This window comes from Macaca fascicularis, chromosome 4 (genome assembly GCF_037993035.2).
Source record: "Macaca fascicularis isolate 582-1 chromosome 4, T2T-MFA8v1.1".
NCBI lineage: Eukaryota > Metazoa > Chordata > Mammalia > Primates > Cercopithecidae > Macaca > Macaca fascicularis.
The window spans coordinates 1633845-1649893 of NC_088378.1; the positions used below are offsets into that span (position 1 = coordinate 1633845).

The window sequence follows — 16049 nt, forward strand, 5'->3', positions numbered from 1 at the left end:
CTGCACTATTCACAAGAGCAAATACATGGAATCAACTGAGGTGTCTGTGAGCAATGAACTGGATAAAGAAACATTAGTACAGAGACACCATGGAACACTAACTAACTCTGCAGCCATAACGAAGAAGGAGATCATGGCTTTGCAACAACGTGGACGCAGCTGGAGGCCATGACCCCAAGCGAGTTCAGGCAGGAACAGAAAACTGAATACCACATGTCCTCACCCTCAAGTGGGAGCTGAACACGGAGTACATGTGGACATGAGGATGGGAACAGCAGACACTGGGGACCGCTGGCAGGAGGGAGGGAGGCCAGGGTTGAAGGAACCTCTGCTGGGTTCTGTGCTCATTACTCGGATGATGAGATCATTCACACCTTGAACCTCAGCGTCTTTCAGTATACCTGTGAACAAACCTGCCCATGCACTCCCTGAATTTAAAATAAAAGTGGAAGTTATTAAAGAAAGGAAGCTCTAGAATAAAACTGACATTGGCCATCTGAAAGATATTATCTATTGGATGCAGTGTGAGCATGATTAACAATGCTGCAAGCCCAGCCCGTCAGTGACTGCGACAGACTAAGAGAAGGATACGGCAGTGAGGGTTGTGCCTGAGCATTAGGAAACTCAAGAGGAAAATGTGTGAGGCCAAGACGCACAGAGCCAGGCACGGCGGGAGGTGTCATGGAGGAGATATGTTCTGTGTGTGTGTGTGTGTGTGTACACGTGTGCACATTTCTGGACAGCGAAAGAACTTCATGGGCCAAATTAATAGAAAAATAGTTACAGAAAAACACATTCCAGCAGAAGTTGTATTCAACATTCTGATAAAAAACAAAGTAATTAAAAACAGATAATAACAGATTACCTAGCAGGCATCTCTGCAACAATAAATTCCAGGAGATAAGGTGAAACACGATCAGATAATAAGAGAAAAATATTCTGTAGAACTGCCTACTAGCCAAGATGTTCAGGTGCAAAGATGAGAGGAAGTTCTCATGAGTCATGTTGACTCAGAAAACAAATTGATAAAATACTCTCCTTGAATAAGAGTTGCTTGTAGAGATAATTTGACATTGTCAGTGATATAACTGAAAATGAAGGTATTTGAACCAGTAATAATTTTAGAAAATTATTTGAGAGAATCTACGGAGGATGAACACATGCATATCTTCTAAAAGGTGCACTCCCGACATTCACCCAGTGGCAACCCATCCATTTGGTCACCTAAAAATATGTATAAGAGACTTTTGTTCATAGCCATGATGGGGTAACTAGCAGTTTTACCCTCCTGTTTTAAACAATGATAAAACTAGATCAATATGTGAGTTAACATGAGTTAACCAAGAACCTTGAAGAATTTGAAAGAGCTGGCAAAACCAAAACAATAACAGCAAGAAAACAACCCCACAATTATCATCATAAAGTTCTCCACAAAACAATCTTAGTCTTTTAGGTGGCTTTGTGGTAGAGCCTGTAATGCTTTTAGAAGTTAGTAAACATTCTGTTTGAAAACACCTATAGCCTTAGGGGTATCAAAAACAATAAATGCTTGAGGTGATGAATTACCTTGATTTGGTCTTTACACATTGTATACATCTATCAAAATATCACTCTCTACCACATAAATATGTATAATTTTTATGTCAGTTAAAAATAATAATAATTTTAAAATACAACAACTGATTACCCTGGCAATAGCAACTGCATTTAAGACTACAAAGACAGCATATTTGCAATGGAATATTAGTAAATCAGCTCATTAAAAAATATGCATATATTATGACAAAGCTGCTTTTATTCCAGGAACAAAAGGTGTCCAGTATTAGGAAGTATATTAATACAATTCACAACTTATGATCATCTTGACAGTTTCCAAGAAAGCGTTTAGAAAGATTCACAATCTTACTTCATGAATATTATAGAGTACTTTTCCATCTTAATAGGCAATATTTATCTGAATCTATCAGACAATATCATAGTCACCATTGAGACTCTAGAGGCACTGGCACTAAACTTAGAGCAAAGGCCAGAGCAACCTGACATGTTTTAGAGAATTTGATAAGTAAGAGAAGAGAAGCAAGTCGCATATAACACAAGAACTAAGAAAACAGGCTTTTGGCATTTGAAAATGGTACAGCAAGCTACGTGGAAAGCTGAAGAGATCTAAATGAAAAATTATTAGCGCAAATAAGTGAGCTAAATAAAAATCTTTACATACTTGTAATAAGCATAAACTCTAATAAAACTATTCATGATAACAATTTAAAAGTATTAGGAGTAACCATAACAAGAAAGTTAAAAATATTTTATCAGGAACATATAAAAATTGAGTGAAAAATGTTAAAATAAATGTAGAAGACATATCATAAGGATTTTCATTTTCTTTAAATTGACATGTAAGCATTTTTATGATTCAAATAAATTTTTAGGAGATAATGACAAAAATAATCTGCAGTTCCTCTGGAAAAATAAAATACTGTAATATTCATACTATCAAATAAGTTTTAAAGTGTCTAATTAATGCATTAAAGAATGCCACAGAGGGCTGGGTGAGATGACTCATGTCTATAATCCCAGCTACTCAGGAGGATGAGGTGGGAGGATCACTTGAGCACAGTAGTTTGAGGCTGCAGTGAGCTATGATGGCTCCACTATACTGCAGCCTGGGTGACAGAGACAGATCCCATCTCTAAAAGTCAAGTAAAATAAAAATTAAAAAGTTTTAAAAAGCTACAGAAATGGAAAAAAAAAAGTCTAGAAATACTTTCAAGAATAAACAAATTTAGTGTGAAATTAAGATGATATCTCACATCAATGTGAAAAGGAGGGCTTATTTTATAAACAGTATTGCATAAAATGACTAAGTAGTTAATAATAATAATTAATAAAATGAAATTAGAATCTGATACATACCTTATATCCAAACTAAATTCCATGGGGACTAAAAATGTAAATGTTAGAAAATAAAATATAAAAGTGGTAGAAGAAAATATGGATTAATCTTTGTATAATCTTAAGTGGGAAAGACTTTTTCTATGTCTGACTCAACCAATTATGTGATAAAGGGAAAGATTTAGGCTTGAATAGGTACAATTCTAAAGTTTTCATGTGAAAAACAGTGAAAAATCAAGAGCAGCCTGGTAAAAAGTATTTATAAGAGAAACTAACAAGGAAGAAAACAATGGACATCACGTTAAAAACTTAAACGTGGCACAGGATGAGGTAATTTACTATAGAATAGATGCATATGAAACAACATATGAAAACACGTTTAACTTTACCAGTAAAAACAATGCATAGCCCAAATGTGGTACTGATTGTAATCCTGAAAGACAAATAAACACCATAATCCCAAATGTTGAAATCCTGAAAGATCAAAAATTCCTAAAGTCTAGAGTCCCAAAAATAAATCCTGAAAGATCAAAATCCCAAATGCTGAAATCCTGAAAGCTGAATTCCGGGGAAGGGGTTAGTGTGCTTTGGTTGTAGTCAGGACAGTTGCGTCCCGTTAGTTGCATCATGCTAGGTAGAGCTATTACCTTGTTATTGAATTAATTTGTGTTTGGTGAAAAATTCAGCTGAGTAGATTGGCCACTTGATATGGCAATGATGAAACTTCACTTTAAAAATGTGTCATTTGCTTGCATTGACATTCCTTCCAGCCAGTCGTCATTTGCCTGCATTGGTGTTCCTTCCAGTCAGTTGTCATTTGCCTGCATTGGTGTTCCTTCCATCCAGTCGTCATTTGCCTGCGTTGGCGTTCCTTCCAGCCAGTCGTCATTTGCCTGCGTTGGCGTTCCTTCCAGCCAGTCGTCATTTGCCTGCGTTGGCGTTCCTTCCAGCCAGTCGTCATTTACCTGCGTTGGCGTTCCTTCCAGCCAATGACACTCCAGGAGCTCTTCATGAATTAAAGCCACATTTGCCTGCAGAAGCCAGTGAAGTTACCAACCGGCTCAAAAAGAATCATGTTCAGGGTAGGATAAGAAGATGCTTACACAGCAGTGCTGCTGTTCTATCACCAGTATTGTTTCTGCCAAATCTGTGGCCTGTTGATGAGTGCAGGCATCATGGATGTCCAGGTATCCAAAGCAACATAAAAGCATGGGACAGAAGGTGGGAAAATTTAATAGGAAATGTTTATGTCAGCACACATCAAATCATAGGATTTCAAAAAGAGCAGCACCACATAGAAAGTGAATGTGAACGTATTCTCCAAGGGGAGCCATGCCCTAAAAGCAAAAAGCCACCACTCATCGCAATGCAAGATTCAAAATACAGTTCGTGACCGTGAAAGTCAGCTAGATCTAATGCGCTATCTCCATGCAATTGCCCATTGCCCATTCCTGTCATATGCTTCTTCATATGTCAATTTACTTTTAGTTTATCTGTTTTTTATCTATTTCCCCCACTATCTTAAGTTGTCAGCATAATTTATTAGAATTCACTATATATTTCATCTTCACATCATTTTCAGTCCTGGATGTATACATTGTGTAAAGACTTTGAGAGAGTTCTAATTTGTTTTATGCATTTTTTTTTTTTTGCAGATTTCATTTCATGAAAGTATATTATCATAATGCTGACTTGGTGTGTAAGCATTGTGCAGGTACGTAAAAACATTGAAACTTCCTCTGTAAATGAGGAGACGCCCTTTTTGTACATCTGCATTTGTGAGAGAGAAACTTTCTGGAGATCTCAGCTCTTTGGGCAGCTGCATGTGAGCTGGTGGTGACCCGTTGCAGTTCTGATCTCCTCAGCACACTCAGGTTGTCCCTCATGGTGTTTCAGATGCCCACAGGTGTACAGATGGGTGCCCACAATCACCAGCCTCAGCGTTATGCATTTACACAGTTCCTTTTTGACCTATTTCTTTATGAGTATAGTTCATTGGTTCATAGCTTATACCTGTGTGACTGTCGTTGGTTCATAGCTTATACCTGTGTGTACCTGAATGTTTATGCTTGCAAAAATATGTTATTTTTGCCTATTTTATTATGTAAAGTGGCTTGTGAAATGTTCCATCATGTTTTCATACCATGTCTCAAATCCCCTTTTAAAAGTGTAAATAAATGTCTTTTAAACCATTAAAAAAATTATTTTTCCAGAATTATATTTTTGGAATTTTGGTCTTTTGGGATTAACTTTCAGGATTATGGTGTTTGGGAGTGTGTCTTTCGGGACTATAGCCCAAACCCACATAAATGAAACGCCTTCTTCCTGTATCCTGCTGCCTGAGTTAGAAATGTGGGGGACAAGTACACCCTCCCAATGGGGTGTGAATCCCATGGGGTGTGAATCCCAGTGGGGTATGAATCCCATGGGGTGTGAATCCCAATAGAGTGTGAATCCCAGTGGAGTGTGAATCCCATGGGGTGTGATTCCCAATAGGGTGTGAATCCCAATGGGGTGTGAATCCCAATAGAGTGTGAATCCCAATGGGGTGTGAATCCCAATAGGGTGTGAATCCCAGTGGAGTGTGAATCCCATGGGGTGTGATTCCCAATAGGGTGTGAATCCCAATGGGGTGTGAATCCCAATAAAGTGTGAATCCTAGTGGGGTGTGAATCCCAATGGGGTGTGAATCCCAAAGGGGTGTCAATTAGAGAACTTGTTTTAGAGCCATCTGCAGAGGTGAAACACGAGCCTCAACCCTCATGTTCCTCTCTAGGTCAGATTCTTGTCTTCAGGGCATAGATGAATCTGCTGAGACTCAGGGCTGATCTTAAAACATGCTTCACTAAGAAACTCAATTTGTAACCAAGGGAAAGGAGGCATCATCAGAGGGTAAGTGTATTCCATGCTGCCTTCCTAATGCCAAGGATGGGGAGATGGCCAGGAACAGGGGAAGGGCTGGGGACCAACTGTAGACATTAGAAGACGTTCACAATCTGTTGTTGGTGGAAAAACTTCAGGAGACAAAGCACTCTTGTACTATTCTTGTAATCAGGAAATAGACAATTATGCTGGGACAAAAATAGCCCGTTGAAGGAGGGTCCCGGAGCTATGGATGGTGACTCTGCCCACCTGTCTTGGCCCCAGCGCTGCATGCCTGTGCTCACTGCTCATGCATCTGCTCCTGCGGCTGCACAGCCCCCAGAGGCTCGGAGCACAGCAGGGAGCAAGGGGAGCTCCCTGAAGGCAAGGGGCTTAGAGTCACTCTGCAGACACGAGGGGTCCAAGGGTGTTTAAGACCGTGTGCAGTGTAGCTCCACTCAGCGGAGACAGGCAGGGTTCCCTTCCTTTAAAGCAAGCTTATCCAACTTGCACACAGCCCAGGATGGCTTTGAATGCGGCCGAACACAAACGCGTAAACTTTCTTAAAACATTAGGAGTTTTTTGGTGATTTTTTCTTTTAGCTCATCAGCAGTCATTAGTGTTAGTAGATTGTATGTGTGGCCCAAGATAATTCTTTTTCCAGTGTGGCCCAGGGAAGCCCAAAGATTGGACAGCCCTCCTTTAAAGAGTCTTGGGGGAAGTTGGTTACTGGAGGGAGACTTTGCCTGGGATATGGGAGGCAGAAGGATCAAGCCCATCTCCTCTTCTCTTCCTCCCCTTCCTCTCTTTCCCTCCCCCTCCTTTCCCTCTTTCCTGGCTCCCTCCTCTCCCCTCCTCCCCTTCCTCTCTCTGTTGTCCTCTGACACTCGCCTTGGGGGCAGCATCTGAGAGCTGAGCCCCCACCTCCTGTTTCTTTGCTTTTTCTGAGCCTGGGCCAGGCCTTCAAGCTCCAGGCAGAAGATGTAAGCTCCTGCTGTAGGCTCCAGCTCATAGGTCATGGAAGCTGGATGGGGCCAGACTACCGTGGGCTTCAGTCTCCCTCTCTGCTTCCTGCTCTCACCCACTTCCCTTGAGGCTCATCATGGAGTGAGAGGGGCAGCCCTCAGGCCCTCATGCATCTGTTGTCAAGGTGCATGCTGCCTTGATAACAGATGTTCATTTGGTGTTGCCAGCTCTGCCTCTCTAACAGAACCCTGGCCGGCTCAGCCGCCAACTTCCAGGAGCCAGCGGGTGTAAGGTTTGGCAACAGAGGGCAGGGAGGAGAGCAGGGACACCAGCTGAGGGCAGAACTGCAGGTCCCTTCCCTGCCCGCCTCCACCAGCACCAGGCTCCCAGCCACCTTGCAGATGAGCTCACTCTCCGCACCCTGGGAAAAATTGCCCTCCACACCCCGAGATGTCACCCAGTCTCACCTGAGAACAGGTGTAACACTGCCCCGCCCGGCTTCTTTCTGGCCACACTCAGAGCTGTGCTGAGCGGTCCCTGGAGCCCTCAGCGCATCTGGTTTTCCTTCCCACCGCTGCTTTGAGCTTCCAGGGCTGTGAAAGACCCCTCTGCTGCCCCCATCAATGCCTTGAATGGATTCAGATTCCAGAGGCTTTGTTTGGCTTTTGCGGGATGTGGAGGAGGCAGGGTGGTGGGGTGTGGAGAAGACAGTGTGTGCCCGTGGGAAGAGGATGCTCCCTGCCCCAACCACGTTCCTGTGTGCCTTCTCTTTCTGTGGCTTTCTTAGGAAAGGTCTTTCTATCTCAACTTTATAAACATATTAGCCCACACTTCTAGTACTTTTAGGGTTTTAATTTTTACACTAGATTTTAAAAATTATTTAGCAACTCTTAAGTGCTGTATTAGTTTCCTCTTGCTGCTGTAACAGATTGCCTCATACGTCGGGGCTCAGATAACACTCAGATTACCTTGCAGTACTGGAGGCCAGTGTCCTGTATAGGTCTGCCTGGACTAAGGTCAGGCCAGCAGCCAACTGTGCTGCTTCCTGGAGGCCCCAGGCAGAAGTCTTTTCCTCATTCACATTCTTGTGAAAGGCAGCTCCTTGCAGATGTAGAACTGGGGCTGTGATGTCTCTTGCTGGCTCTAAGCGAAGATTCACTCCCAGCTTCCAGAGGCTGCTGACCCTCGGCCCCCAGCACCTTCCTCCAGGTGCTCAGTGGGCATGGGGTCGGGGCCAAGCCTCATGACACATCCCTCTCACTCAATCTTCTGTCCCTTCTTCTTCTACTGCCAAGAACTCACGTGATGACTTTGGGTCCACCTGGAAGGTCTAGGATGCTCTGCCATATCGAAGTTAGCTGATTAGCATCCGTAATGTCCATTTTCCATGTAACATGATGTGTTCACAAGTTTCAGGAATTAGGATGTGGACATCCAAGAGGGCCATTATTGTGTCCATCACAGCTGTGCCAGGCACAATTTCCGGCACTGGAAGTATAGACATGACAAAGGTGGACCGAATCCAATCACCTGCACTCACAGAGTTTGAGTGCAGTGGAGACTGGACAAGGGTGAAAACCTGCTACTGCTGGCCTTGGGAGGTGGGATCAAAGCTCCTTTCCCTGGGTCTGGTGTCCCACAGAATATGACAGAAGTGTCATAGGGACAGGCAGCTTTTCTGTTTCCCACCAACCATATGAGAAAATGGCCATGATCTGAGGAAGCCCAAGCAGCATTGCAGAGGCCACAGAGAGGGACCAAGGGCTCTGGCCAAGGACCTGGCTGAGCTGCTGACCAAGACGTCACCAACTTTCCACCATGTTTTGAAATGACTTTTGTGTCTTTTCTCTTTTTTAGGTGAACTCCCCAGGAGCAATAATTTCTTCTTGTTCTTTTCAGCATCTTTATTACCTTAGACAAAGGTCAGCTGCTGTTTATGTCATTGCTGAGCTTAACCACAGAGAGAAGTTCTAGGCCAGTGGATCTCAGACGTCTTTAAAGTGAACTCCATATCCTTGAGTCAACATATCCATGGGGAAGGGACTAGACATCCAGCTAAGCTCGTCTCAGATTCCTGATTAAAGTGGTGGTTTTAAACAATTGAGTTTTGGAGTGCTAGTTTGTTGTGCAGCACTAGGTAATTGAAAAAACTAGTATTTATCTGCATTTTGGTATGTAGTAGTGAGCTAAAGATGAAAATTTATCTTTTTTTTTTTTGTAAAAAGTTAATTTTCCTAGCCCAATTCAGTAGGTAGACAATTCTTTCCCTTCTGCTTTAAAGATCATATAAAAATTTCTTATATGTTCATGGGCCTGTTTTCTGACACATTCATGTTCATTTATTATATATATTTTTGGAGCTCCTCTTGTCTAGCAAACTGCCCCTATCTTCTCTGTACAGATGTGGCTACTTCCTTGTGTGTGCGCCCACACCCTTGTTATGCTTCTGCTAATACGATTCTAGCACTTCTCTCGCTGAATTGCAATGATCCTTTTATGTCTTTTCTTCTAGGACCTCTCAAGGCCAGCAATTATGTCTCATTTGTTTTGACCTCTCCAGGGCCCAGCAGAAAGATTTACTCATAGCAGCTGTTCAACTGTTTGTTGAGTTGAACCAAAATGGATGTTGTTTAGTCCAAGGGATCTCACACTACTGGATATTTTTGAGCAAATAAAACAGAAAATGTGGAGAAATGAAAAATGTTGCCATTTATTTTTCAAAGCAAGGCTGAGAAAAACAACCACTGCAAAAAGAAAGAAACTTTAGAAATCTCCCATAGACTATTAACATGACATCACCTAACAGCATTTATTTTGACACTAACATTTAAGAGAGCTCTAATCTGAGAACAAAGGTCATTCACAGTGAATCTCTTTTGACTTGTGGAAAGCCTTCCCTGACTGCCTCAAGGCTGATACTTTGCAGTGACTGACCGGTCTGGGCAGTGTCTTAGTCGAGCAAATAAAGTCGAGGAAATGGGTTATTTCTAGATTGAAAGTTTCAAAGCAGGCGAAGCCAGAGAGAAGTTGTTGCAGGAATCAGAGTAAGGTGAGGGTCAAGGGCTCAAAAGACAGGAATGAAGACGTGAGGCCAGGAAGCAGTGAGGCTCTGGGAGAGGAGAGATTCCAAGAGAGCGTGAAGACGAGACCTGGCACGGGATGTGAGTGGGAACGTGGACTGTTATAACCAGAGAGAAGCTGAGGTTCTGAGTTCAGGATTTGGAAGCAAAGCGGCATGGATGGCGTCCCTGCCTCGAGTCAGAGCTGCAGCCAGTGGCTGGTCCAGCCTCGTGGGGTCCTGAGTCTGGCGCTCTGTGGATCAGGAAACAAATGACCCTGACTTCTTACTGGAGTGTTTTCTTCAGGAGCCCAACTTTGCTTGCCTGCAGGCTGTGGTCATTTTCTCCTTGACCTCATGATAAGTCTGTTTCTCATCCAGTTTCCTTGTGCTTTGCTTAGACTCCAGGCCAAGGCAAGGTTTGCCTCTGACCCTGGATGCAGAAGCAGGCGTGCTATCTGACCCCACGTGCATTGTCCGCGTGGCCGTCGTGGGCCTCTTCCCGCAGGGTCCCTGGGCTGCGAGTCTCCCCGCATTCCATCTTGCAGAATGATTCCTCCTGTCTGGATGGCATGCTTTAATCAGTGCCCTTCACTCCAAATCGAGTGATTCTCTCATCTCTTTTCATGTACTGCCTGTTATTCACCATTTAACTGCCAAAACAGACACACAGAGCCCTCCCCAAGTGGGGGATGGTGTTTCCACATAAAATAGGATTCTTTCTCCTCCCATACACACAACCCTCCCCAAGCAGTGGACAGTGTCTCCACATAAAATGGGATTCTTTCTCCTCCCATACGCACAACCCTCCCCAAGCAGGGGACGGTGTCTCCACATAAAATGGGATTCTTTCTCCTCTCATACTCATCTGGAAGTTGTTGTTAATCTGTAGTGTTTAGCATGGAGAGGAAATTCACAAGACATCCAGCCGAGGTAAAATAAAATACACTGAAAAGTAACTTCAACCAGGCTCTAACACAGCCATGGTTCACAACGGTGTGTCCTTTACGGGATTGTTTCAAGGGGCTGTTTCATGGAATTCCCGGTAACAACCTTGTACAGGAAGGAGACTCAGGTTCCAGGGTACGCGTGATGTGCTCGGGGTCACAGGCTGAGGGAGAATACACGCCCACCCAGCCCGTGGCTGGTCTGCCTGAGTGCAGGCTCTGTTTTCTGCATTGCAGGTTGTGGGTTCTGCTGATCACCGGCCTCAGGCATGGCTCAGCAGATGTGGTCCAGCGGCCACACAGTCAGCGAGCAGCTGATGCTGTTGTCATCCGGCCGCCCCTTTATGTGCTCATCAGATACTAAAGGAAGGGAACCCACCTGAACTGCAATGGCGTTATTTAAATGCTGGCACTACATCTTTGCTTATATAAATTATCATGATGATATTTTCTATGTCTAGGAATCAGGCAAAAGTCGAACTGGAATCTGTCACGATTTTCCATTAAATATGAGTCGTCCTTATCGAAAGGAAAGATGAGGGCTTTCCCCATTCCTCCTCCCACCACCCCCACAGAAAGAAAAAGATAACGTGACTTAGAAAATCATCATCAAAGAGAAAAACACCCTTGCTGTCAAGATTTTGGCAGTCTTTTGGAATGGCGTTGGAAAAAAGCACAGGGAAAAATGAGAATATGGAGGCATCTCAGAATGTCTGGGGCAGTTTGGTGTCAATCTTCAGGACTAGGTGAGGGATGTAATCACAGAGCCAAGGTAGGGTTTATCACTGTAGGATACGATAATCTAAACAAAATTTATTTGTCACATAGAAAGGCGGCACGTAACACACCCACAACACCCGGCACCCTGACCGAGTGTCTGATGTAGACTTTCAGGAACTTCACCGGGTCGTAGGGAAATTAGGAAAGGGTTTTAGGATGGACATGTCTCTCCCATCAGAAGGCAGAGCCCCATGGGGAGGAGAACAGTGGACAGAGCATTGGCTGTCTCTGGCCTATTGCGTGGGTTTCCTATGGTGCTGGACATGAGTCCCTCGGATTAGTACCCACCTGTTACGCTCGGGCAAGTGCCCGACATCTTCCGAGCCTTAGCGTCCTCCTGTGAGTGCTGATTTTGCACTCTCGGAACTCATATAATTGCATGCATAAGAAGGGGCTGTCCTGTGGTGGAGCAGTGTTATTTCTTCTTTTTTTTGAGACAGAGTCTTGCTCTGTCACCCAGGCTGGAGTGCAGTGGCCGGATCTCAGCTCACTGCAAGCTCCGCCTCCCGGGTTTACGCCATTCTCCTGCCTCAGCCTCCCGAGTAGCTGGGACTACAGGCACCCGCCACCTCGCCCGGCTAGCTTTTTGTATTTTTTAGTAGAGACGGGGTTTCACCGTGTTAGCCAGGATGGTCTCGATCTCCTGACCTTGTGATCCGCCCGTCTCGGCCTCCCAAAGTGCTGGGATTACAGGCGTGAGCCACCGCGCCCGGCCGAGCAGTGTTATTTCATGAGAGCTCCCTGAGGGCAGGGATGACGTCTTTCTTCCGGCACAGGAGTGAGCCTGGTTCTCTGTAGGTGCTCAGTGCACACCTGCACCAGGATGGCACCCAAACCGCGGGCTCGCTGGAGGAAAGCAGGGCTGCTCACGTGGCTAACTAGGGGTTCTCTCTTGGCCCAGGGGTCCAGCTCAGTCTGAACCAGAAGGAGGATACAGCCATGTAAATGTGGCCGGAGGAAAGCAGGGCTGCACGTGCGGCTAATTCTGGGTTCTGCGGAGCATAGCATAGCAGCTGGCCTGCTGGGCAGCTGAAAGCGGAAGCTGAGGGGGTGTGGGCAGAGGAGGATGAGCCAGCGGGCCCAGAAGAAGAAAACTGGGGAGAGGTTCGATGTATGAAGTGCATGTTCATTAGCCTCGCTGGGTGGCAAGAGCTGCGGCTCGGCTCCTCCAGTCTCCCGTGGAGTCTTCACTCCCCGTCACTTTGGTTGTCTGCCGAGTGAGGTCATTTTCGGTCCCTGTGACTTTGGTTGTCTGCAGGGTGAGGTCATTTTCTGTCCCTGTGACTTTGGCACCTGCAGGGCGTGGTTACGTTCACTCCCTGTCACCCATGCCTCTCAGTCTCTCACAAAACTGGACTTTTGTGAGGAAATAGCGAAGCCCTCAGGGCAGCCCTGTCAGAGAACATGGGAGAATCAAATCTTTGCACGTCATGTTTGTTGAATAAATTGTTTACTCCGTAGCACATGAGACTACAGTAAAATGTCATGTTTTAAAAATTTTCTTTCATCAGCTGAGCTTACGAAAGGTGGACCTTCTGCTGGAATTAAATGCAGCGGGCAGATCCCTTGTGCGGCCCTTGTGCAGAGAAAGCTGGGTCTCCGCACCAGAGATGTGTTTAGATGAGGCTGGTTTCACCTGAACTGCAGGACAGTGCATCATTAGTTTCGTTTGTCCCTTCAAATGCCTACCCAGCTGTTTATGAAGTAGCCACTGTGTGTTAGGAAACAGGAGCAAATCATGACAACATCCAGGCCCTGCTACCAAGAAGCCCATGGGCTGGTAGAAAGGGTGGTGCAGTGGCTGAGACACAGGCTGGTGAAGGCTGGCAGCAGAAGCGAGAGACTGAGGCAGGTGTCTCAATCACCGAGGGGTGTGATGCCAGCTTTTGGACATATCCTTGAAAAGCCTGACCCTTCACCACACATCTACAGCTGCTGTTCCAAAGAGGTTTTCAGGAGGGTTAGTACGAATGTTTCCTTATGATGGAGGGGCCTGTAGCGAGAAGGGCAGGGAGGTGGCAGGGGCTTGACTGCATTTCCCTGAGATCTTAGAGCCCAGCAAATCTATGTTTTGAGAGCAGCAGGAGGCAGCCAAATGTCCAGGCAGATGGGGCGGGACCCTGGTAAAATCCCACATTCAAACCAAAGACATTTTAAAGCCTTAAAACCAAGTTACGAGTTAAATCCTTGGACCAGATTGAGAACTTGTCTTGCAGTTCAGCTTTCCCCCAATTGGTCCCCACCCTTCACCTGTTTTATACATACCCACCCTCTCCTAATTGGTTTTTCTACACTGTCGTGCCCACCTTTGAGTGGTGTCTTCACTTTAAACCTTTCTGCATACTCACAAACCAGTCAGCACACACTCCCCATTCTGAGTCCACAAAAGGCTCCAGACCCAGCCACACATGGGGACTTTCCTGTCTTCCGTAGGGGGACCAACCCCACGTTCCCTTTCGGCTGATGACCATTTTCAATGCTCAGTACAATTCTTCTCTGCCCTCATCATCCTTCAGTGTTCAGCGTCTTCTCATTCTTCCCAGGCACAATGCAAGAGCCCGGGAACTGCCAGTGTGGGTACAAGCTATAACACAGGTGAGCCGACGCACACCCGCGTGGCTGAGCGAGGCCTCTGTGCGGAGTTGCTGCCTGGGGGTGCCAGGCTTGCAAAGTGACTGAGAACAAAAATCCTGCATCATTTTGGAGGCTCTCCCTGAAGGGTGAGTAAATGAAGACTTAACCTCTTCACCTTTTTCTGAGACCTCTTGTCGTCAAACTTTTTTCTGAAGGCAGAGGAGGCACCGAAACTGGTGAGCCAATTAGGAAGGAATGGCACCTTAAAGAGGACAGGATGGGACCCTGCCACCTCTCTCTCTCTTTTGGGTGAAAGGAGTGTTGGTTTTGTTTTCCTTCACAGAGGTCTAGCTGTCACCTGGGATTGGAATAAGGTCCTGGGGCAACTGAAGGCATCTGGCCAAGGCCACTCCTGGTGTTGCTGGGAGGCCCCTAGAGTGGCTCTGTCCCCGGCTGCCCATCAGGGTGTTGGCCAAGACCCCACACTTTTCTATGGTATTTTTCCTTCCTTCTTTCATGGTTTGAAATGGCTCCCCTCTCTTTGTTTAAAATGTTAAGGGTATTGCTACAAACTGCAGAGTTATTACTAGATAGAATGAGCATTTGGCCCAGCCATCAGATCCGCAATTCAGAACAATGCGATTTCTGTTTCTTCTTAGCGGCACATTCTCCACCCCCGTCCTAATGGCCGCAGGCACGCATGATGGATGGACAGGTACACAGTGGCTCCCTGCCTGCCTCCCCTCCGGGCTGGGGTGGGTGCCCGTGTCCACCGCATGCACGTGCTGCGTCCAATGGCCACACAGGGTGGGAGTGAGCCGCAGCTGCCGCCCAGGCCCAGGGTGATCTTAGGGGCCGGGAGCCCTGTGGGGCCAACTAGCCAGTGTTTCCACCCTCTGCCCCCTCCCACCATGGCCCACAGAGTCTTTCCTCCCCTGGCTGAGGGTCCGGCTCAGTCTGAACTGGAAGGAGGATACAACTGAACGTTTTTCCCGTGTTGAAGGAGCCCATTTGCACAGAGCAAGGGTTGTTTTTTTTTCCTCCAGGCACCTTCCAGCTGTTGTTTTTCTTTTCTACACCGTGTCAGGAGTTAACACAACCCTGCAAATACAGGGAGCTTTCCTATGTGAGAGGTGTTTTTCCTTTGGAAAGGTGTCCTACTAGGCCAGGACCCCAATTCACGGGGCCCCCTTTTCTCTCCCTTGTTTGAGGAGGACCCAGCTCCACAGCTTCCCCTTAGCCTTTAACTCATGGTGAGGCAGCAGCGGAGGACCAACCCCACCGGCTACAGGCTGCAGTCCGGCCGGGGCCGCCTGGGTCTTAACGAGTCCATGAGCCCTCCCAAGATACAGTTTTGCCCCAAACTCAATTCCATGCTTCTGGTTGAAGCCCAGGTAAGGAAAACTGGATCTAAGGGATCCAGAGGCAGATGACAGTGGAAGTCAAGGGGCACAGCACAGGTGAGCATGACTAATTCCTGCTAATTAGCACCCCCCACCCTATTTCATGGATAGAGGTCACACTAGTATCCATGACATATATGAAGTCTGGGGAACTCAAAAGTTACCTACAGCAGCAGGGACAGGCAGTGTGTGGGTGAGTGCAGCTAATGCTCACTCCCCAGGCCACCTGTTAACATGAGTGAAACATGCATTGGCACCCATGGGCAGCACCCTGCCAAGGTCGCTGGGACTCAGGGATATAAGGATGGAAGAAGGAAGGGGGATGCCTCTTTTTTCTCTCTCTCATGTGCCTCGGGCATTCACTGGGAAGTGAAAAGAACTAGGGACACCTTGTTCCCCTCTTTCTGGATGGATCACTAATCACCTTCAGTCTTTACTTCTCTCAAATGCCTCCCGAATCACTGGGATTCCTTTGAAAAAACACCTTATTTTTCTTTTTTCCTCCTCTGTCCTCCCTTTCTGGGTGGGTGATTGTGTTCCCATACCATAGGACACTCGCCTTGGATG

The 16049-nt window shown here is 46.1% G+C and overlaps 1 long non-coding RNA gene across 3 annotated transcripts; it reads left to right on the forward strand.

Moving 5' to 3' along the window:
- The first annotated feature begins 3839 nt into the window (after positions 1 to 3839).
- Positions 3840 to 9421, forward strand: LOC141410024 (uncharacterized). 3 transcript variants are annotated; one of them, XR_012433260.1, is made up of 5 exons: positions 3840 to 3974; positions 4548 to 4606; positions 5669 to 5784; positions 8578 to 8642; positions 9233 to 9421. It is a non-coding gene; the product is annotated as an uncharacterized lncRNA (long non-coding RNA). The 3 variants fall into 3 exon arrangements; XR_012433262.1 differs by lacking the exon at positions 8578 to 8642; XR_012433261.1 differs by lacking the exon at positions 9233 to 9421 and having other exon boundaries at positions 8620 to 8745.
- Positions 9422 to 16049: the final 6628 nt, after the last annotated feature.